This window comes from Leptinotarsa decemlineata, unplaced genomic scaffold, assembly GCF_025532065.1.
Source record: "Leptinotarsa decemlineata unplaced genomic scaffold, Ldec_3_MD MMD2_tig00026328_RagTag_RagTag, whole genome shotgun sequence".
Classification (NCBI taxonomy): Eukaryota; Metazoa; Arthropoda; class Insecta; order Coleoptera; family Chrysomelidae; genus Leptinotarsa; species Leptinotarsa decemlineata.
Genome location: NW_027412688.1, coordinates 1,300,710 through 1,326,350, shown reverse-complemented (window position 1 = coordinate 1,326,350; position 25,641 = coordinate 1,300,710). Strand labels below are relative to the sequence as shown.

The window sequence follows — 25,641 nt, the reverse complement described above, 5'->3', positions numbered from 1 at the left end:
CTTGTGCGAGCTAAGTATTAACGAAGTCATACCTTTTAACGTGTGATTCCTATATACTAGGTGGACTTTTAGTAAGGTAAGACCTGGTTAATCCTCAGCTCACACAAGTCTGACTTTTAAAGGTTATAAATCGTGGGGGAGCGACATCTGCTTGATGAAAAAATATTTCAACAGCTTTCACAGAAAAAAACTCTTTTTCAGTTTTAACCATATAAATGATGGATTTGAATGTACTTCTGTTGCCCTTACTGTTGCATCATCAATAAGAAACTGGTAATGTGGTTAAATTTAGTTTGTGAAGGCACCTCTCTATCAGAATGTTTGGATTATAACACTTTTTATATTGCGCGTGTTTTTGTTTGACGAGAGTCAGTTGTTTTCTAGAAATCGAGAGGAATAAATGATTCAAATTCATAGGCTTGTTGTTATTTTCCCCGGGAGATTGACAATAATCGACTATACAGCACAATTAAATTCAACTCCATTTCATTACTACACTGACAATACAACACAAACACTTTAACTGAAACTTCAGACTGATACTCAATTGTCTATCGCCTTATTAGATCACTCCGTACCGCACTTTTAACTAGATTTCCCCTATCTGCCAGTTGGTAGTGTTCATATATCGTGATGGAAGTCCCTGGAAGTTTCTCGAAGCGACGCGATCTCGAATGATCGCGAATCGCAAGTGGAGTTGAGCGCGACGTTGGCCAAGTCATAATCGATTGACAAAGACTAGCGGCGGTCGCCGTTATTTTTTTTGGGGGATGATTTGCAACATTATTTATGAAAACTCATTTTCTACTTCAGGGCTATGCAAATCATACATTTTAAGACCCCCCCCCCGAGATATTCAGTATAGCTTTGCAAGTCTTCTTGCCGCAGCTCCAAACTGTTTACGATAAATAGACCAGGATACTTCTCTATCGAATCTGGCTTCCATCTTGTGTATACGTAAATCAAGTTTTCTATCCGGAGGTACGATAATTCATCAACCTGCCTAGGAACCTATGCGACTGTATTTCAAGCGAAAATTTACGCTATTGATTTGTGTGCCGAGAGATTGGGAAAATCCAACCTCATACACAAGTCAACGAAAACATTCTCGGACAGACAAGCGGCGTTGGAAGCTCTTGGCTGATACCGAGCGATGTCACCATACAAACTAATCGGCTTCGTTAAGAAGCTGGATTTATTTGGTCGAGTGTGAATAGGTATGAGCCACAATAAACCCTTGCGGGTTGCAGTAGAGGGTCGAACAGACTCACTCACTTTGGACCTAACCTAACGATAATTCCTCCGTCATAGGCACATGTTCTTGTCATGTTTCTTCTTCAGTTGACCTCGGTAACAATATTTTCTTTGACTCTCTACAGTACTTTCATTATGTCACCGCATTATGATAAATATTCTAGAGTAATGGATTATTTTAACGACTCGGTTGTTTTTCTGCTTCGCAATTATTTTCTGTACCTATGAAATTAACCGCGGCGGCTTCTCGCAATATATATTCATTTTCCAAGTCGTTATCTGGATGTTTACGCAATGGCATACGGTCAAGTCATGTCAGAACAAATGAATCGGTAACGTTTTCTTTTATCCGATCGACAACAGTAATTTCACCTAAGAGCGCAATAACGAAAATAAAATAAATTAGATTTGTTAATGAAAACAATTCTGTTCAGTAAATGGTGAAGGTCAAAGATTGACGGAGTTCGTTAATGAATAAATTTGAAATGAAATAAACAAGTCCTTGCGAGGAGGGAGATGAATATGTAGTTGTAGAGCTTCAAGAAACTGGGAACAGGTGATTTTTGACATATCACCAATACCAACTGAAGACCAAATGAGATCTTAGTCATTGTCATTCATACTCTGTTTTCTAATACTTTTTTTACTTTTTGGTTGGATGGAAGAGCAAGGTCTGCTTATGTTGCCATTTCTGGTCTGAAATTGAATCCTGCCATTTGCTAGGAGGTTATATTTTTGTTACACTACGCCACTGGATTCAGAGTGCCTCTTAACAGGTGTGACCAAAAGTTATGACAACTCAAAAATTCGAAAACTCACACAGCTAACAGTCACAAAAAACACCCATGAGAATATTTTTTTTATGATTTCAACAATAAAGTGCCGCCAGATGAAAAAAAAAACAAATAGCGAAAATATTTTTAATGAAAATAACGGAATTACATTCAAGTTTTCACGCAAATTAACTAAAACTAAGACCTAATATTTCAATTTAAATCTTAGTTGCCATGGAAATGATATTACAGTTTGAAACTTGTGAAAGATTTAAGTGTACTATTGTCAACAATATTCACCTTACAGTTCTTCGAATTATTTTGTATCATGGCTGCAAGATTGAGCGTAAGAGAGAAAATTGAAATTGTACGCCTTTCGGGAGATGACGTTAGAAGTGCTAGAGAGGTTTGTAGAGTATTTAATGAGAGACATCCAGATCGTCCTCGTATTAACAGGAATGACGAAACAGGAAAGACAGAAATGATCAAATCATTTTAGATTATTTCGGAAATAATCCTAATGCCAGTATAAGGAATGCCACTTTAGATTTGAATATTCCACGAGAAACTATTTGGCGATGTCTAAAGGCGAAGAATATTAAACCTTTCAAGCCAAAATTTTTACACACACTTCAAGAAGGCGACGAAGCAAGACGCCTGGAATATTGTTTATGTGCCCAAGGGGAATATTTAAACAATAGAAATTTCCTTAAAAATATTTTATATACCGACGAAGCCACTTTCACTAAAAATGGAGTAGTGTCATCACAGAATTGTCGATATTGGGCAGCGGATAATCCTAACTGGGTAAATAAACTGTAAAAGCCAGTATTCCCAAAAAATCAACGTCTGGTGTGGGATATTGAACGAACGAATTATTGGTTCTTTCTTTTTTGAGGAGAACATCAATGCGCAGAGGTTTCTTGAATTTTTAAACACAGAGTTTTGGGATGCTATTCACGAGCTGCCAATCAATGAACGATCAAATTTAATTGTCCAGTTAGATGGGTGTTCAGTTCATTATGCCAGAGCTGTGAGGCAATGGCTTAACGATCATTTTCCAAACCGATGGTTAGGCCGTGGTAGTCCGTTTATAAAGTGGCCACCCAGATCTCCAGACCTCACAGTTTTGGATTTTTTTCTCTGGGGACTTCTCACACAAAAGGTTTACAAAAACCGCTCAAGAGATATAAATTAACTTTGTGCAACAATTCGACAGGTATGTGCAGATATTAGCCCTCAAGAACTAAGGAACGTAATCAGAAACATTCGTAAGCGCTACGACACATGTATCGAAATACGTGGTGGATTAGTAGAGGCTATTAGAATATGAGTTAGAATTAATTGTTGCACTGAATCGAAACATTTCAATGATTAGTTATTAGTTACGTTTATTAAAATTTTTTGCTTCATTGTTAGTTGAATTGTGTAAATGTATTTCCGTTATTTTCATTAAAAATATTTACGCTATTTATTATTTTTTTTCACCTGGCGGCACTTTATTGTTGAAATCCAGTGGCGTAGTGATTTTTTCAATAAAAAAATTGACTGATGAGAAAGACCACATACTACATGGGCTGAAAAGTAAAGTTTTCAATTCTCTTTTCCTCATAATGATTTCCTACCACGAAGTAACGGCTACATCCATCATTTCAATAAATTATTTGAGTTGACTTTTGGGAACAATTTTTAGGAAGATAACTTCTCAAATTCGCGACTGATTCAAACACGACTGTAAAGTTATGACTGCTAATCTATGATTGACCTCAAGATAGTGAGTTATGAATCAGTCAACTGTGATTGGTTTAAAGGTGTGAGTTATGGGCGCTCGTGGCTACTAACTCAACAGACAACGGTCACGTGAGTAATTGTTGTTTTCTCAATATTCATCGAGAACGATATTATCCAATTTCTTGGTTTAAAGGACAAAGCATTCAATAGAGTCTACAGATGTGTAGCAATGTTGGGAGAGATGAATTGATTTTCTCTATTGAAGCATAAGGGTTATGGCTTGTCTGATTTATTTTTGTCACGTATTCACATTTATATCTGTACACGATTTCCATGTTAAAGCACAGCATTAAAGATAGCGCAACTGATATTACAAAATCGATAACCTGAGCGTATTATCATCATCACACTTTCAGCAAATGGTGTCAATTTCTCTTACAACCTGACATTTTACAACCCAGCTAATCCAATCAATTACCATATCATCAATACTGCAAACATCCTTCGATAAGCATGTAAACAAACGGAGTATATCCGATATTTTTATCGGCACTACAAAAATAGTGTTACTATGCTCGTACAGTTTACCAACATTATATCGAATGGGGGACTCAACTTGGTATACTTCTATAAATAAGTTTCATTTGAATCTTCGTTGCTTCTCGCTATAAATCCTGAACGTTTTTCAATGTAATTAGCGTGATGGGGTAGACGGAGGATTTTTCATTAAGGAAAGACGTTGAGGAAAGTTTTGAAAATTCGTGTCGTTTCTCAAACAAAATTAAAAGTAGTGAAATTCGTTACATTTGCAATATTGCAGTAAGGAAAAATGTTGGTAAACAACTGTTTCAATGTCATGTGTTTCTGAACCTCCATATCTCAATAAATCTTTATTCTACTGTGTCGTCATATACTGATCGATATAGAATTTTGTAGTCTATATAATGATGCTGTTCATTTTTTCCAAATTTCAATTTTTGGCCTCTCTTCTGATGTTAGGTTAAAAGTGACCCTTCATCGCAACCCGCAAGGGTTTATTGTGGCTTACACTTATCTGTATCTGTAGAGTAGGGAGGGTGAGTGTAAGCCCACAGCACTTAGGCCACATGTCTGCCGTCAATGCAGATTGTTATGTTTTTGCCAGAAAATCATTTCTTGGTTATTTCTTTTGTGGCGATTGAGATACCAGCCAGTTCTGTTCGGACCACGCTGGTATTTCTTCCCATTCCTCACTTAATCCTTAGGCTTAGTGATCTGGAGTACACTCCACATCCTGAGCCTTCTTTGGTTTTTGAACCGTCTGTATATATGAGTATTGTATTTGTAGCATCTGACTCTGTGTTCTTCTTGATTTGTATTCTGTAGGGTTTATTAAACACAAACCTGGGTTCAATTGCATCACTTGTTGCCTGCAGCAGAGGTTGCGCAATAAGCGCTTCCCACCATAGACCCATTCCTACTTCGAGGTTTACACCAGCCGTTACCAATCATACTCCTGGGGGTTGGCGGCTTTGTCGCAATTTTCCCTCGTCGGGGTGCCGATACTCTTATGGTGGTCATTTGAGAGTGCCTTCTGTAGCCTAGAAGCTAGTGGGAAGTCTTCGACTGCCTCACAATAGGCTCCCCAGGCTTCTCTTTGTTTTTGTCTGCAGACTTTTTTGAACTCTCTGAGGTTGGGTTAGTCCTCTTTGAGTCTTGTACGTTTTGCCTTGTTAAAGGTCGTTCTCGCTGTCTTCCTTAGGTGTTCCACCATGTGTTAGTTGTGTCATCTGCTTGGACCATACTCATCGGACAGGATTCCTTATAGGCAATGTCTATTTTGTTATGGATAGATACCGTGTACCTTTCCAGTTCTACATTGTTGCCAGGAGTCAGGACCTTTATTTCCCGCAGAGCTCCTCTCAAGAGTCGATTGTAGAGAACTACATCCGTCCTCTTCGGGTCACAGGATTTTACAGTGGTCCTGAGATCCTGGCTGCGGTGGTCTGACATAGAAATATGGTCCGAGACTTGCCAGTCTTGGATTTTGTTTGATATTTTGGCTGTCGTAAGCGTGATATCTATTAATGTTTGGCTACAGGCGTTAATAAATGTCGGATTCGTGCCTCTGTTCAAGATTGTTAGATCTCTCTTAATTAGATATTCATATAGGGAATTACCTCGAGCGTTGATATCCTTGCTGCCCCAGCTCAAGTGGTGAGAGTTTGAGTCGTAACCCAATATGAGCTCCACTCTCTGGTTGAGGCAGTGATCCACTAGTATCTCCATTTCTCTGCTCGGTGGTATTGTGCCATCGGAGAGGCTCTGTATTTTATAGGAACGTAGACAGCCGTCCCAGGTTGCTTATTGCTTGGTAAGCTGAAAATTTTACCAGTTAGACTACTGAAACCAGTAATTTTAGTCTTCATTATCCAGGGCTCCTGGATCAAAGCTATTTCCTTCCTAGTGGCTCACAGCTATTCACACTCGACAAAATAAACCCAGCTTCTTGACGAATAGTTTTTATGGTGAGTGATCTTTCAGGTCAGATGGTAGAAGTGTGGTGCTACCAAACTCTGAAAACCTGATTCGGTCCGCAGAGAGGCAGGCACACAATATATGCTCTGCTGTTTCATCATTTTCCAAACAAAGGCGATGGTTCAGACGATAGTGACCTGTAAGGAGGTCTATTAGACATCGTAGTTCATCTCTTCTAAAGTCCAACAACTGTTTGGGCTTCGAGTTTCGGAGGATGAATGAACGCCTTGAAGTGGCGTTCGCCACTTCAAGGCGTATCATTCGCCACTTCAAGTGGCCTTGAAGTGGCGAATGACATATCTATTTCTAAAAACTTGAAAAGTCAGGGACCATTCAATATAATGTACCTGCAATCAATAATGCGGTACTGTCAATATACATTTTTGCAGTCATAATCAGTTATATGTAGTTCGAAGTTGAAGTAAAATATATTTTTAATTTGATCGTAGAAAAAGTAAAGTGTGCTACTCGTGCAGATAACCTATGACACACTCATGTGATTGCGGCACTCACGTACCGTGTGGAATAGGTTACTTTCTGCACTTGTTGCACAATATACTGATAATTGATTGACACCCCTCCTACAAAATAACGGAAATATCGCCTAATAACTTCGTATACATCAAATTTTCCGGAATTTTTTATGTTTCCTCAACTCAATTTGAGATAATTCATGACTGTAGTGTGAACACTGAAAGATATTTGAAAAGATTCAAAAATCACCGATAAACTTCCTGAAGACCGAGGGAGTGCAAGAAAAATAATCGACAGTGACTTCGAAAATTGATGCATTGGTTGCGTTTTGAATTTCCGAATTTATTCGTTTGACCCTCCAGCCAGCAAGACCATTGCATACTACATGAATCCTTGTGGCAAGGAAAATACACCAAGTCTTATAATTCTTTCACCTTTCTTCTTTGTTCGTAGAAAAGGAATTGTTTCTTGTCGAACAATCGCTCAATTATTTTTTGTTTGCTCTATAATAAATGTTCATTGAACGGTTTTGTGAAAGTCTCCACAGTTGAAACAAAACTTGTTCTAGAGCATAACTTGCACAATTTTCAAACGACCTATTTGCCCCGTCTTTCAATATTTTATATTTATATACAAACCGGAGGAGTTGGGTTTTTTCTTTAGCTCTCATCCTTCCTAGAATGAATGTTCGATACTGTTATAACATTCGCCTCTTTTAACTTCATCATCTGAAATTATTGTTTGATATGCTGCATATTTTTGGTGTTCATTTAAGGTTGCTTCAACAAGTTCAGTTTTCTTCATTTTCCCGGATTTCATTTCGTATTTTTCACCTTCTTCCTGGCAACCTTGTCTCATTTCCAATATATTCGTTTTTCTCTCATCTTTCTCTCATCTCTCAGATCTTTTGTACTTTTGTACTACACGAAGCTAGAGCATTCGTGATTCAACACCAGACAGCGGTGTTTTGACCCTTCATAGGTGTTTCATCAGTGGTTTCAGACTGAACCTTCAATGCATTATTAGATTTATCTGTTCTCAACAGACAAGAAAATGCGATGACGTCTTCCTTCAGGAATGCACACCTTTCGGATCGAAGGATGACTCAATTCACGAATATCAAGGATAAATGAGGCTTGAGTTTTCTATTCTATAGATGGAAAAGGGATATGTTATCGCCTTTTCATATCACCCCCCACTGTTCAGGTGGATATCGTTTAAGGTGAAAAAAAATTCGACTTGGTGTGTTTCCATGATTTTGTCCACAAGGACATCCTGGAGACGTTATAAGTTCTAACTTCCATTGTCTGAACTGTTGTTACCAGATTCGAAATGTGTGGAAAAACAAATAAAATGAAAATGTTGGTGTTATTGAAAAGTCTAAATACAATCGTACCAAAATATTCGGTTATTCGGGTTAGTTCTTCAACTGAAATAAACTGTAGAGAAAAATCGTAGGAAGTTAATTCAGTCAATCATGTAGAAACAATGAAAAGTGAAATGAAAATACAATAACATGGAATAAAATAAAATATCAAGATGGGTGATAGAAATCTACAAAAAATTAAGCAATTGAAAATGAAAAATATATTTCATACCAAGTTATTTCACGATGTTTCGATTGTTAGTATCCACAATCATCTTCAAGTGATGACTTCCATTACCCGAAGACGAGTATGGAAACAACAATTGAACCGACGTGAAATAATTTGATCGAAAATCTGTTTCTTATTGTTAATTGTTTATTTTTATTGAAATTTTTCTTCATCAATCTTGGTATCTGATTTTGATTTAATTTATTTCATTTCGCTATTTTTCATGTTTTTTGGCAGTGATCATCAAAGGGGGATGTAGTAACGGTCGTAAGGCTTGAGTTGTTGTTCCCAACCTCGAAAATATAATGCTGATATTTATTATCATAGGTGGGCGTCGCTTGGTTTCTCTTAATTGGATTACCTGACCTCGTTTGTGTACAATTGAAAACAGGTTGCCAGACTTTATCGATGTTCATTGTCATTTTAGATGACCTAGGACTTTCTATGATGGCTTTTGTTTACCCAAATATTGGTTACACGTCGTGTTTCTTTAAGATTCGCCCAATCCGGTATGTAACAACATTTTTCTATTATATATAACCTCTCTCGACCCAAAAATCCAATTCATGATGGAGCAAGAAACCCAAAAATCTGTATCCTTCTTGGATATTATATTGAACGTGAAGATGGTACAATGGGTCAGAGAGTGTAAGGTAACCAACACAGACAGACATGTACCTGAACATTAAAAAATGCCTTTAAGAGCAATGGGTACAGTGAAGGATACTTTCAATAGAAAAAAAAAGAGGCAATGAACATTGATACAATCTGGCTACTTGTCCCTGAGATACACAAACAAGGTCAGGTGATCCAATCAAGAGAAATCAAGCTACGCTCACTGATGGTAATATAATACCAGCACCAATTTGGGCACTGTTACCGTTATTACATCGCTTTCGATGATGTCTACCGCAATAGTAGACGAAACGTCAGGCATAAAACCCCGGAAAATAGCTTTCACACCTGTTAAAGTTTACATTCTTTAATTTTATTATGTTTTGTTTTATTTAATTTTCTTTTATTCTATTTTATTTTATTTCATTTAATTTTGTTTCATTTCATTTCATTTCAATGAATTTTCATTTCAGCTAACAATAATTTGTTTTCTTCACAAATTATTGTGACCCGATAATTTTTAGTTCTCTCGATAATCTCAACATTCAATTGTTTGAATTTTACTAGTTCGGGCTTCCATTGTCTACTATATAAAATGATTTGAAATCCCTGAAACAACTGAAAAAGAAGAATTGAAAATGAATAGGTGAAAATAACAATTATATTAAGCAAAATAAACCTGAAATGAAATAATAGTGAAATGAAATACAAGTAAAATAGAACAATTGAACAAAAATAAAGAAATGAAAAAAGATAATAAAGATAAAAAGTTGAGAGATTCCAAGTCACGTTAGTTCACGACGTTTCGATTGTTAGTATCTACAATCGTCTTCGGGTGATGACTGGACTGATTCCTCCGAGAGATGACTATTTATAGGTCGTTCGAGTACTTTCACTTATCCCCGCTTTCCATTTTCGCTTCACTGGTTCCGTGGGAGATGACCGTTTGGCGGGAGTTGGCCATTTTTCGCTTGATGATGGGTTTCCATATGTTACGTATTTCTACGCTGGCCTGGCTGAATACGTTGTTGGACAACATGTATGCAGCTTCCTTGAATTTTCTCCTAAACCAATGTTCCTCCCTGTGCAAGATCTCAGCTTGGGACAACTCGATGTTGTGTTGATGGGTCCAAACATGGTCTGCTATTCCTGATTTGCTGGTTTCTCCTCGTTGTGTGTGTTTCTTGTGTTCAGCAATATAAACATTCAATGGCCTCTTAGTTTCACCAATATAGGATTTTCCGCACTCACAGGGTATCCGGTAAATGCAATTCTTGGAATCGCAGTCCGCGTTTGGTGGCCTGGTTTTCGTGAGGCTGCTACGGATAGTGTTACCGAATTTGAAGCAGGTTCTGATGTTGTACTTGGAACCAATTCTTCATAATCCTCTGATGTAGGAAAGTGCAATCACTGGTTGTGACGGCTTCTTTTCCTGCTGTCTTTTAGCCAAGGTCTTTTCTACCATCGCTTTGGAGTAGCCATTCCGCTGAAGATCATGTTTGAGGTCACACAGGAAGATCAACTAATTAGTTTCGACGTGGAAAGCCTTCACACCAACGTTCCGGTCGAAGAAGCATTCCAAATCATACAGAGAAAGCTTTCCGAAGACGGGAACCTAAAAGAGAGAACGAATCTACCTATAGAAGGAATAATGGAATTACTAGGATGCTGTGTACGAAACTGTTATTTCCAACTGAAGGGCGGATTCTTTACACAAGATGAGGGACTGCCAATGGGAACTCCACTTTCACCGATCATAGCTAACATATATATGGAGTTGTTTGAAACTCTGGCCTTTGAAGAAGCCCACAAAAAACCTCGAGTCTGGTTGAGATATATTGACGACACCTTTATAATATAAAACCATGGAAATACTGAACTAGACGCCTTCCTGAAACACATCAACAGCGTGAGACCTTCTATCACTTTTACAATGGAGAAGGAAATCCACAACGAATTGCCATTCTTAGACGTTTTGGTGAAGAGGACCGACACTAAATGAAAAACATCTGTACACCGAAAACCCACTCATATGGGACAGTATCTGAACCACGAATCCAACCACCATCAATCGACTAAAAGAGGAATCATCATGACTCTATTAGACCGTGCTTTCGGGCTCTGTAACACGAAGGAAGGTCTCGAGAAGGAACTAGACATCGTCAAAAATGATCTTCAATGGAATGGCTACTCCAATGCGATGGTAGAAAAGACTTTGGCTAAAAGACAGCAGGAGCCTCGCAAGGAAGAGAAGCCGTCACAACCAGTGCTTGCACTTCCCTACATCAGAGGATTATTTATCGGAGAGGATAAGAAGAATTGGTTCCAAGTACAACATCAGAACCTGCTTCAGATCTGGTAACGAAAACGAGGCCACCAAACGCGGACTGCCATTCCAAGAATTGCATTTACCGGATATCCTGTGAGTGCAAAAATCCTATATTGGTGAAACTAAGAGGCCATTGAATGTTCGCATTGCGGAGCCCAAGAAACACACACAGCGAGGGAAAACCAGCAAATCAGGAATAGCAGACCATGTTTGGGCCCATCAACACAACATCGAGTGGTCCCAAGCTGAGATCTTGCACAGAGAGGAACATTGGTTTAGGAGAAAATTCAAGGAAGCCGCTTTCATGTTGTCCAATAACGTATTCAGCCAAGCCAGCGTAGAAATACGCAACATATGGAAATCCATCATCAAGCGAAAAATGGCCAACTCCCGGCAAACGGTCATCTCCCACGGAACCAGTAAAGCGGAAAATGGAAAGCGGGGATAAGTGAAAGTACTCGAACGACCTATAAATAGTCATCTCTCGGAGGAATCAGTCCAGTCATCACCCGAAGACGATTGTAGATACTAACAATCGAAACGTCGTGAACTAACGTGACCTGGAATCTCTCAACTTTTTATCTTTAATTTCTTTTTTCATTTCTTTATTTTCATTTATTTTTATTCAATTGTTCTATTTTACTTGTATTTTATTTCACTATTATTTCATTTCAGGTTTATTTTGCTTAATATAATTGTTATTTTCAGCTATTCATCTTTATTTCTTCTTTTTTGATTGTTTCAGGGATTTCAAATTTGTAGACAATGGAAGTCCGCACTAGTGAAATTCATCATGAAACATTGTCAATCACCTTCATACATTTATTTGTTTTTTAATTTTATATGTCATTTCATAAATTTGGAATCTGTTAACACTATTCTAGCTACCGGCAGTAAATTTCACCAATAACCACAATCAGAGGATTTGCTGAGTGACGTCCACTTGAGTGGAACGTAGTGGTATATAATATACAGTATGCGATATAATTTCAGGTGATCCTCAACGCGGGCCACGGCGATGAATCTAAAATGGTAGCGGGGCACATCGGCACCCGCCGCTGGATTCTGGTCGAAGGCCTTAGCTGCCGCTGAGGGATTCTAGTGCGGAGGCGGCGAGTGTGAGAAAGAAAAGATCGCGTCGACGTCGCTGTTGTGCGGCATAGGCAAGGCAGTGGCGTGCTGTCGGGACGGGGATGGGGACCAGCTGACGGCTCAGGGTAGCGGAGGGCGTCAGGGCGGCCGGAGGCGGCGGCAGTGCGGCCTGTGCTCGTTGGTCGCCCGCGCCTTCCGGAGGGCGGTGTGCGGGGCGGCCAGTCGTCGGGGCAGCGGCGACTCGTACCTGGAATTGACGGGAGGGCCACCACAGGACGAGGACAATGCTGCTACTGTAAGTTTTGTTTGTAAGTGTGTGTGATTTTCGAAATTTTTGTCGGGGCAAAGTACGAGGGTGGTTTGAACAGTTTCCGACCTAAGAAAATACAGGACATTTTTTCAGATTTTTTAAATTTTCCAACACAGTCTCTTTTTAACTCTACACACTCCCGTCCAAATAAAATTCGGCGTTTTTCTCTGGAAAATAATTGTTCACGAAGGTGATTGCTGCTTCATTTAATGAAAATCTCTGTCCTCCGAGCGCAATTTTCAGATGAGGGTACAAAAATAAGTCGCTGGGGGCTAGATCGGGTGAGTAAGGTGGATAGTCAAGCAGTTGAAACCTTAATTCGCCATGACAACCGCTGAGGTGTGAGACGGTACATCCTGTAGTAGCTGCGGTCTTTTGTGACCTTTCTAAGGCGTTTGATTGCGTTGATCATAAGATCTTGCTAAGAAAAATTCACCAATACGGCTGCAGAGAAATGACGCTCAAATGGTTTGAATCTTACCTTTCAGGAAGGAATCGAATGGTATGAACAACAGGACTTTCAGAAGAAAAAAAGGTGAAATTTTGTGGGGTGTACACAACCATGTTGATTCAAAATCGTTCGATTGATGACTTATTTATTTTGTAGAAATTCATGTTGAATATAGAATCAAGAAAATACTTTTGTCTAGTTTCTACTGTCTTTATTTATTCGTTACGACCGGTTTCGGCTTATAAGGCCATTTTCAAGTAACTACCACGAATTGTCAAGTTGCGTCGGATACCTGTCCACACTATTTAAGACGCAACTTGACAATTTGTGGTAGTTGAAAATGGTCTTATAAGTCGAAACCGGTCGTAACGAATAAATAAAGACAGTAGAAACTAGACAAAAGTATTTTCTTTATTCTATATTGATTCAAAAGTTTGACGTTGAATTATAATGTATATTCAATTTTTTTTTTTTTAGGTGTTTTTATATTCACATTTTATATTTCTATACTTACATTTATACTTAATTTTCACATGCCTGGTCCACAAGATTTATTCTTAATGACGATGAAATATATTATTATTTTTTTTCACCGTAGTGTGCGCTGGTCAGGCCCTATCCCCCGAAGCCCCGATACATTCGGGAGGGCGCGCCAGCATAATCAACCAATGACCACTCCCCACACCGTGGGGTAAGTGATCATTGGGTCCGAGAATCATGTGCCCTGAGGAAACGCAGTGAACCAAGAATGACAGCCTTCTGCATCTGTGCGGCTAAGATTTCTGCCTTAGTGCGGCAAGCTGGTATGATTTTGAGATTCGAGAGTAGAGAAGACATCATTCCACCAAGGACTCCAATAATCAGAACGACCATCTTGACAAAGTGATCTGGATATAGTCTGTGGAGTTCGAAGAGAAAATCTCGATATTTTATCCGTTTTTCCTCCTCTTTTTTGACGATATTCGTCTCGCCAGGAGCTGAAAACTCCACGACAAATATCGTTTTGGTCTGGTGGTCGAGAAGGACTACATCAGGCTTATTAGCTTGTATGAGCCTGAGGGTGGGGAACGAATAGTTCCAATAAATTCGGCACTTCGGATTTCCCCACAACGGATTCAATATCCTCCGCAGCGTAGGGCAACACCGGTGTCTCGTCAATACCGTAAGAGTGCCGTAGATGGTAATATAGCACTCTTAGGTCCGCGTTATGTCGATGCATATAGGCCGAGACCGCATATGCTGGACATGCTGATAGCAAGTGCATTAGGGTCTCTAGCGCCTCGCGGCAGGCCCTGCACCTTGTGTCAGGAACCTCTATACCCATCACGCGACTGCGGTAGACTAAGGTGTTGAAGACACCATCCTGGCAAGCCATGATGAACCCCTCAGTTTCCGACTTCAGCCCACTCGACCTGAGAAAAGCGAACGTCAGGCGCTTTGATAAGCCAAGGTCTCCAATGTTATTGAAGACGACCCCATGCATTGGCTTTTCCGCAGAAGTAAGGTGATCTCTGCGGCTTTTATCTGAGCTTTTTGCTGAACGGGTTCCAAATCGGTGACAGAGTTGTAGTCACCTCGTTCAGAGTCGAAAACTATACCGAGTTCATCAGCTGCTCGGGCAGCTGATGAACTCGGTATTATTATTATTATTAGTATTATTGTCTTGGTCGTCTACAAATGTGGCTGTTTTTCCGCAAGTTCATACAATTCACACATTTCTGAAGAAAACACTTTCTGTTTCATTTAAAATAAAAAATAGGAAGCGCTTAATGAAAGACCCTATATATGTAGCGATTTGAACCCAACGAAAATCTCTACTTTCGCACAGGCAGTTCTTAGATTATTTCAAAGATGTGGTTGCAATACGTGTGCTTCTCCACAATTAATAAAACTTTGCCTGAAGTTGTGTCAAAATGGATCCTTGAAAACATCCATTATCAATAAATTATTCGATTATCAATACTGTCGTTACACAATCATTATTTCAACATTTTTTTTTATCGAAGTAATAGAGAATTAATTATTGGCCTCCTATGATCCCTTTCATTAAGATCAATTTGTTGCGATAAACAATTCAATTAAAAGAATATTTTATTGCCACGTAAAATTATTTATACATCTGACATAATCGCTGGTCATTATAAATCGACGATGACAGGAATATTTTTGCGATATATATATTCTCACGTCTGTTGATTTCAGAGACGAAGTGAGTCTTTTCGGGCATCTGGCCAAATTCAAATTAAAATGACAGCTGATGTGAGTTATAATGTTTATTGCATTTATGAGCGAAAATTAGGAAAATATGTTGATGTAAATATGGTAGGACATAAAATTTTCCTCGAAAAGTTGGAACAGGTTGAAACGGTCGAAAACAATTCTCAATTTCGAAGGAGGGACATTCCGTGTGGGGGACCCCAGGGATCCATTTCTTGGCCAATCCATTTGTTAGTTTATAATCTAGATATCTATTCAAGAATGTCTATCGGTTGTATTGTATTGTTATTGAAATAACAATGGTAAAAGAACATAGAAGGGTCTGTTTCTCATTGTTTATGATGATCAATTCATTGAAAGAACTTCATTTGTAATAAAATTGTTTTTGGCTATTTTGGCTTGAACTAAGATATTCTACTCTTTCACTTCGTTGGAAAGAACGTTGGATAGTTTGACTTTCAAAACGTTGAAACATACGGTGATGTACAGATGGTATACAAAATTGTGTTTTCCCCTGATGATAAATACTGTGAATATTATGTCGTTGTTTAGGAACACAAGTATTATGAACTTCAAGAAAATAAATGCCGAACAAAGTTAGAATTCTATATCTTTTGAAAAGACTATATGTCACTTCCTAAAATAATTGTTTTGTTACCTATTATAAATATAAAATGTGTAGTCTTCATAGTCACTTGTTTGTATTGTGCTGAAGAGGCAATAAGGCATTCCGAAACATGGATGTCCACTACTGAGAATGACAGTGTTTCATAAGACTAAAATTTCACCTTGAAAAATGAGAATTGAAACTCTCTGTTTTTTACCACTTTTATTTGTAACTATCGATAGTTACGAACAACGGTTAAAAAAAATAAAAAGTTTCAATTCTCATTTTTCATGATAATCTCCTACCACGTAGTAAAGGCTACATCAACCAATTTATTAAAATTTTATCTGTTTCTTATACTATATTGTGTAGCAATCCTATGAATGATATCCGATTCAATTCCATAACGAATGTTTGGAGTTGAAATTGAATAAAAAAAGTGTTTATCTGTTTCGAGAGGGCTTTTTTTTCCAGTTTATGTCTGAGAGTTACTTCTTTGCATGATCATTTCATTTTTAAATCAATTACTTTCTATGAAATATCCCCACATTTTTTGTACAGAAGTAGAAAGCCAAAACCTTTCCCAAAAATATAATTGAAATTTCATGATTTTGACAGTTTTTAACGTCGAATGAGAAACAAATATCAATAATAAAACTGCTCAGAAACAAGCAGCGTTTTTTTTATCATTCTATTAAATCAGCTATAATAATAATACGTATTTCCATTCATTTTTGTATGAAATTTATTCTTTATCATTTTGGGAATAACTTGTAATTTTGGTACTGTTGTCCTTGTAAATTGGAAATAACTTGTGAAAGATTTTTCTGTGAATTGTTTTTTTAACGGCTGTTCACGAATATGAAGTCAAAACTGTTTAGAGACTACACTAAAGTAGAAATTGTTGAAATATCGACTATTTCAGTAGGTAAATCATTTCTGGTACTGAAAATTCTAAAAGTGGCTCCTCATTTTCACGATTTCATTCGCCGACCTTTATTCACCCATTCCATATTTTTTCACAAAATAAATACTTTTATATCATCAATAAACTGGCTCTATTTTTGGAATATCATATCGTCACTTTAGTGTTGTTATTATTATTATTATTTGTTGACAATATCATAAAAAGTTGGAAGTCGAGAAATGAAAATTATGTTGCCAAATTTCAAGAAACTTATAATACATCATGACTTCCTTAAACGTTTTTTTCTAATAAAAAGAAATTAATCACAAAATAAAAATAGCAATGAAGGAAATGCTCATAATGAAAAAATAAATAAATTTAAGTGTATTAGTTATTATAAATGGGGTGATAATTTTTATTACAATAATTATAGGAAATATAAAAATCTACAACTTTTGTGTGAAACATTTTCCACTAAAACTGAAATTTTCTCTGGTTTTTATTTTTTTTTCTTCACAAAGATAATTTGTTTTTCACGATATTTGGTGAAAACTCACCTTTTTGAGATCCTACCATGTTGTGAAGTTTTTAATCAAAATATTCAGTATAACATTTTAATTAGAAATTGAATCGAAATTTTTCAGACTAAAATACCTATGTACATACTAAAAACGGTTTTTTTTAAATTATCCAACAGTGGTATTAGTTCGAGTTATATCTTTCAAATCAAAGAATAATAACATCGTTGCAATATAAGATTAAAAAACATTCAAAGTAATTTGTTTTTCGAGTATTAATTATTAGGTTTCAAATAGTCACGGTTGGAAAGATAATATAACTGCAATAATTTTTTAAATATAAAAAATGATTTATTAGATTTCAGTGACATTTATGGAATATATAATGTTATAATGTAAGTTATTTAGTAATTATACCCATTAAAAATAATTTGGAAGTGGAACACTTTTTTTTAGCGTTGAATGCTTTTCCTAGTGTAGCAAATTTTCAACCGAGAGCACCTGTTCAAAAAATATGTTTGAAATCTGTTTTTCCGTCAACAAGGTGTTGCCCCCCTATGAACGACAAGTCTCAAAAGACAAACGAGGTCTTACCTTCCAAAGTGTGATTCCTGTACATGAAAAAAATGTGTTTCAATGCAGTCGATATTTATTTCATTGAATAACGAATGTTCTGGCTTTCATTGTCTTTAAACAAAAATTCAAATATAAAAGAAAATAATCATCGATGTTTCAATTGCGTATTTCATGTCTACCAACTTGAAGCGATGAGAAATTTTTACGTTATAGCCAGATGTGATGTACTTAGTCCGCTCTATATTTATATCCTTGAAAAATTGCAAAATAGACAACTTTTACAAATAATTTCATTAAAATCATAGTAAAATTATACAATATTAGAATCAATGAAGTATAATCTTAAAATTGTTCGTAACAGATTCATTTTAATTCCGCTAGTGTTTTAATTACCACTATTATCGTTATTGATGTGTTCTCTGAACAATACAAATAATGTTTATTGCTCCTTGTCAGATAAACACATGACTTCATCATCTTTGAAAAACTCCGAAATAGTTTGATTTAATGACCAGGATATTTATAATTCATTTTAATTTTTTTTCGATTTTTTCCACGTTTGTGTTGCTGAATTTGAATAATTAATTGTAATGCAAAACGTAACTAATAGTGGAAAATATAAACTTGTTGTTTTTACTCCTGCATTCTCAGTAGAATCGACTTTTTCTTCTCCTGAAGGTCCTTGTTCATAACTATGTGTTGCAGCTGCAAATCTTTTATTTTTCCAAAACTATTTTGTTTCTCACATTGGACGTTGAAAATGATTTCTACCAGATTGATGATCTTGATAAGTAGCTTTGTTTCTGTTCCTTTGCATTGTTTCCTCAACAACTTTTCCTTTTTAGGTAAACGTGTTTATTTTTTTGTGGATATTGATTCAGTTATTGTCGATATTGGGCCTTCAGACCAATTTTTTCTATCATCAGAAATGAACTGAATCTTTATAATGCAATAACGTTTCATTCATTAGACAAATTTTTGATCTCAAATACAAAGAATTTTCTAAGAAAACATTCCAAGAAAAAAAATCACATTATCATGTATTTATCTCTACAAAATATTAAGCCATTTGCTAACAGGAAATGAGAATATTCACTATCGTCAAACGAGATGGAGAAACGACTTCCACCAAGAAAAAACAGACCGTAACGAGTACAAAGATTCACCACTTTATGCCGGGGCAAAATATTTTGACTTATTACCACAGAGCATCAAAAGTGAAACAATATTTTTCAAATTCAGGGAAAAAGTCGAAGACTTCCTTGTAACAATTTGTTTTTACTCCCTGAAAGAGCATGAAAATATTTCTTTTGTGTAAACATGTGTTGTGAATGATATACGTAATATTCATTATATCAATGATCTTTTGTAAAATGTGACGCATCATATATATTTATACAGTGTGACCCATTTTAAATGGAAACACTCCCCTAAAATTTGAAGTTGTAAACCGATTTTAATATTTTTTTTTCAAATGTCAAGTACTAAAAGGTCTACCTTGGGACAAAATTTGAAATGTTTATTAAAGTTTCAGGGCATAATACGATATTTTTTCTCAGTCGAAAATCAGGACGACGAAGCAAGAAGCCTGGAATATTGTTGATGGGCCCAAGGGGAATATTTTAACAATAGAAATTTCGTAAAAAATATTTTATATACCGACGAAGCCACTTTCACTACAAATGATGTAGTGTCATCACAGAATTGTCGCTATTGGGCAGCGGATAATCCTAACTGGGTAAGAAACTGTAAAAGCCAGTATTCCCAAAAAATCAACGTCTGGTGTGGGATATTGAACGAACGAATTATTGGTCCTTTCTTTTTTAAGGAAAACATTAATACGCAGAAGTTTCTAGAATGTTTGAACACAGAGTTTTGGGATGCTATTCATGAGATGCCAATCAATGAACGATCAAATTCAATTGTCCAGTTAGATGAGTGTTCAGTTCATTATGCCAGAGCTGCAATGGCTTAACGAACATTTTCCAAACCGATGGATAGGCCGTGGTAGTCCGTTTATAGAGTGGCCATCCAGATCTCCAGACCTCACAGTTTTGGACTTTTTTCTCTGGAGACTTCTCACACAAAAGGTTTACAAAAACCGCTCGAGAGATAGAAATGAACTTTGTGCAAGAATTCGACAGGTATGTGCAGATATTAGCCCTCAAGAACTAAGGAACGTAATCAGAAACATTCGTAAGCGCTACGACAGATGTATCGAAATATGTGGTGGATTAGTAGAGGCTACTAGAGTATGAGTTAGAATTAATTGTTGCACTGAATCGAAACATTTCCTACGTTTATTAAAATTTTTTGCTTCATTGTTAGTTGAATTCCGTTATTTTCATTAAAAATATTCACGCTATTTGTTTTTTTTTTTTTTCATCAGGCGGCACTTTATTGTTGAAATCATAAAAAATGATATATTGTGACTGTTAGCTGTGTGAGTTTTCGAATTTTTGAGTTGTCATAACTTTGTTAATAATGAATATTTTTTCATGAAATTTTGGTGACACCTATTTAGAGGCACTCTGAATCCAGTGGCGTAGTGATTTTTTCAATAAAAAAATCGCTAATAAAAAATCCCGATTTTCGACTAAGAAAAAATATCGTAGTATGCCCTGAAACTTTAATAAACATTTCAAATTCTGTCCCAAGGTAGAACTTTTAGTACTAGACATTTAAAAAAAAATATTAAAATCGATTTACAATTTCAAATTTTAGGGGGTGTTTCCATTAAAAATGGGTCACACTGTATATCGAAAATAAATCGTAACCTAACTTGACTCGTGAAATTTATTGTAAATAAGAGTATCTTGTTTTCACAGAAACCTAAAATGAGGTTCTTCTTTGGTTAGTTTCTCATTTCTTCGGAATGGGCAGTGGAGACGGAGCACTTATTGGGTTTTCAATGTTTCTTCGAGTTATTATTATACGTAATTGATAAATGTCTTCGAACCGTATATAACAATGTTAGGACAGACAATTCCGCTTTCTGCTTCTGTTAGGGGTTTAGATGGACACCAATATGTCTTGACACAAACTGGTTGCTGGAATTACATAGGCTGCTTCTCCCTGTAATACTCGTGTTTTGTCCTTTGAAAAAAAATTCAAATGGCAAGAACTATTTCAGATGACTATCTTGAAGTATGTATGGAAGGTCCAATATGAAGAACAACACACTTTTCTGTATTCAATGGGACAAGTGGGTCACTGCACCATATAGAAGTAGAGTTCGGGTCGGCCTCTGGTATGCGCTGTTGAAATACTTTTCCAGAGAAAAGTGATATCACTCACATAAATTGTAGAGAAATGGGCCGAGAATGGAGCCTTGGGAACATTGGTTGTGCCTACAATGTCGGGAGAGAATAAGTTAGCTTGTTTTACACTGAAACTTCCATTTGCCACACAATGTGTGATCCAGAAATTAAACTTGCTGAAATTTTCGAGTTCGGACATCAATCTCTTGCTAGGAAATCTATAGAATGCTTGGCATTGAGAGCCATGCCCAGGAATTTACAAAATGACGAACACAGATTCGTTGCTATATTTTCTTCCTCAAATTCTGTCTCGGTCATTCCTTCACCGTTGTTGACTTCAATGACTTTTGAAGAAATATAGAGTAGATTAGATCCTTAGTACAAAGGGAGGGCATTGCTGGTCGCTCTTCTTCAATATAAATGTCTTTCACGCAAAGAAAAGGTTATATTTTCATAATTATCCCAGATACTTCACTTGAAACAGCTAGAAGCGTATGCAAGGATGTGAAAGAACTAATTAGAGAAGTTGTTATCTGCACAGTCATTGAGTCTGCTCAGATTATTATTAGTGTTATTACTAAACTAATTAAATCCGGAGAATTATACAGATTTCTGGATGAACTCTATCTTTTGTTTGCTAGCTGGGTAGCTTTTGAGTGCTCCTCCAAGAATATAATTAACTTGCTTTTTCCGATATAATACTAGCCAGACTACGAATTTCAATTCAGCAAGAAAGAAAATCCCGAATAACAAGCTCTCTCGGAATGGATTTACAACTTTTAATTGACACTGAAACGAAATCAGAAATAAACTGCAGGTTGAATGCGTAGTTTCCGAACAAAATTGCTATTTACTCGTTTTCATATTCATTGGGTTAATTAAAACTCGAATGAATCTAGTTTGGATACCGTTCGTTTTGTATTCCCGAATTTGAAAACACGTAATTAAACTTTGAAATCAATAGTCTGAAATTTATTTTTAGTGTGTTTTCATAGCAACTTATTTGTTTTGAACAATATTCGACGTTCACTGTGCGTTTTTACGAACAACAATGTTTATTTTGTCTCTATTGGTGTCCTTGAACTAATTTAAAAATATTTTACTTGCGATTCAGTTTTCACTTCAAGGTTGCTGCAAAAACTCAATAATTACCTATTTATTCTGTAGTAATAAGTTTGTTAAACCTGCCGTTCTCTCTGAATGCAGTTTGCTATGGAATTAATCAATATGTGATTATTCATTCTTTGAAAAAATCTGTTTGAAATCTGTTTTTCCGTTAACCAGCTGTCGCACCCCTACGAACGACAACCCTCAGAAGTTGAAACTTGTGCGAGCTAAGGATTGACGAGGTCTTACCTTTTAACGTGTGATTCCTAACATAGAATAGTTTATTGGCTACGTAATACATTTGAACAAACATTTGTAGCAAATCAAAACACAAAAATTTATAAATATGACGTCATATATACAAATAAAACTATCACAATGCTTGTATAACAGAACAGTGTACATAATAATAAAAACAATCAATCAACTAATGTTAAAAATGAGAACAATTGTTACTCACTCAAAGTCACATGAATTATCTATGTTGTATAACATGTATTCATCTGTAGAATAAAAACAGTGATTAAAAAAAATTATTTCAGTTTTTGCTTGAAACAGTAGAAACTGAGTTGTTTTATGTGACATGGTACCTTATTAAAGAATTTCAAATTCAATGAATTATTTTGTGAGGTGCTCAGTCTGTATCTCTCAGTTCTTATCAGATTTCCTGATCTTGTAGGATATTCATGTTGTTGCGATTGTAAAATGTATTTTGATTTATTTTTATGAATCAATGTTTCATATACAAAAGCTGTAGGAAGCGGCATAATTTTGAGATGAATAAAAAGTGGGCGACAATGATCTTTAAAGTTGGCATTAGATATTAAACGTATAACTCTTTTTTGCAATATAAAAATGTTTTTGGAATGACAAGAATCCCCCCACAACACTGAGCCATATACCATGTGACTATGGAAGAGTCCGAAGTACGAAGATTTGACCGATCTGATACCGGCGAATTCCTTCAGTCTACGAATCATAAATGCTACACTTGATAATTCCTTGGCCAGTTTGTCAACATGACATGACCAGTTCAGTCTGTCGTCTATATGAATCTTCAGTAGCTTAACACTTTTACCCGAGGTTAAATACGTATTTGTGGAAATTATAAGATTTTGATTTTTAGCCTCATTAAGGAGAAGTCTATTTGAACTAAACCAGTTACTTGCAGACTTCATGGTGGCATTGGCAGAAACACTCAAATCATTAACACTACCGTGACAGTCCACCAAAGTGGTATCATCCGCAAAAAAAAACATTTTTTAGGAAGTATATGGTAGTATAGGTCATTTATATATAGTATAAACAAGATTGGTCCCAGTACAGAACCCTGGGGCACACCATGTTTGACAGATTTCACATTCGATTTAATCACATGTAATGATACACACTGTGATCTATCCTGCAAATGGGATTCAAAGAATTTAAGGGATAGTCCACGGATACCATAATAGGAAAGTTTCTTAAGCAGAATATTATGCGAAACACAATCAAATGCCTTCGATAAATCGCACAGTGTTGCCAAAAACAGTGACTACGAAGGATCGTTAAATTTTATGCCTTAAGAACAATTTCTACCAATATTTTTGTCAGCAATAACAATAAAAGAATTTCCGAAATAACAATTTTAAAAAGTGTTAACACTAATTTTTCTGCTGTAAGTAGCCAATGCTATTCACTTCCATTAAAACTGAACAATCGCTGGCAAATGGTACAAGTACAATATCATCGATAAACAACAGAAGAATCAATGGACCCTTAGATCCTTGGAGGACACCCAAATCTACATCAGAAAAATTCAAACTTTCAGTCTCTATTACATTTTTTTTTAGGGTTTGCAAAACTGCACCACCATTGTTACATTTCTCCGTGAGTTCGACAATAATTGACCACACTTTACAATTAAACTCAACTTTATTTCACTGCCACACTGACAATACAACACAAACACTTCAACTGAAACTTCAAACAAATACTCAAATGTCTATTGCCTCATTAGCTCACTTCGTACCGAACTTTCAACTAAACTTCTTGGTCTGCGTGTTGGTAGTGTTTATATATCGCGATGAAAGTATCTGGAAGCCGATAGGGAAGTCGCTGGAATTCTCCAGTGTAATAAACACATTGCATAGATGAAGAACATGCTTCGGCCAACCTTTCTTTTTTAATAGTTATACCACAAGACCTCAAAATGAGATAATTGTAGATTGAAAAATCATATGTGCCATTTCCAGTCGTTTTCCCCGATCGAAATTCGTTTCGATGTTTGATTGATTCTCCTATAGAATATACATCATTTGTTATAGACGGCCCTTTTTCCTTAATGAATTGCATTTGACAAAGTTACGATCGACCTACTCCAATGACGGAATTATCGAATTCGCTTGAGATTGAGATTATTTTGAGTTGAGAAAATAAACAGGCAGCAGGTGCCGGAATTGACTGTGTCTGTGAAAATAATCGGACAAGTTGAAAATATTATTATCTCGTGACAGAGTTGTTCTTGAGCGAAAGCTTGCCAATAAACTTGTTGACAAAATCGAAAATACCCACTCAAAAATATGTTAACGTGAGACTGAAACTATTTTAACTAATATTCTGAAACTAATTGCCATCAATTTTGCAGACCGTCGCATATCTTTAACGCAGAAATAGCTCTAGTTGTTTGTTTGAGATCTTTTCCTCGTTCTTTTTAATTTTTTTTCGTTACCAATTTCTTTTGGGAATCACACGTTGAAAGCTAAGAACTCGTTAGTCCTTAGCTCGCACATGTTTCGAATTCTGAGGGTTGTCGTTCGTAGGGGGGCAAATATTGAACACTTGGATGACAAGAAGATTCATGGACTTCTGGCAGAATCTTCCAGGATTGGCTCACTCCAAGTCGTTTATTCCCCCTTTGAAGCTTGATACCAAACAGTTGTTATACACTACAGTATGGATGAACTACGATGTCTAACAGGCCTTCTCAAAGGTCACTGTCATTCCGACTGCCGGAAGACAGTGTGTGTCGTCTCTGTTTAGAAAATGATGAAACAGCAGAGCACATACATTGTGCCTGCCCCGTTGGGGACAGGTTTTTAGAGTTCGGCAGAGCCGAATTCTCACCATCTGACCTGAAAGACCACTCACTATAGAAACTAATCGGCTCCGTTAAGAAGCTGGGTTTTTATTTGGTCGAGAGTGTGAATAGGTGTGAGCCACAATAAACACTTGCGGGTTGCGGTGGAGGGTCGAATAGACCCACTCACTTTGGACCTAACCTAACCTAACCCATTCATCCAGAAATGGGCCTCATCGCTGAAGATGCT

General features: G+C 36.6%; 1 protein-coding gene across 3 annotated transcripts in view; it reads left to right on the top strand.

Moving 5' to 3' along the window:
• The window catches only part of LOC111517926 (uncharacterized), a 238,757-nt gene that overhangs the window by 110,662 nt on the left and 102,454 nt on the right, over window positions 1-25,641 (top strand). Inside the window, exon 1 of one of the 3 annotated variants that reach the window (XM_074182174.1) lies at window positions 12,600-12,675. The exons of the other annotated variants lie outside the window; for them this stretch is intronic. The gene's annotated coding sequence lies outside the window, so the exon portion shown is untranslated. Of the gene's footprint in view, window positions 1-12,599; window positions 12,676-25,641 lie in introns of those variants that run through there. 3 annotated transcript variants of the gene reach the window in all.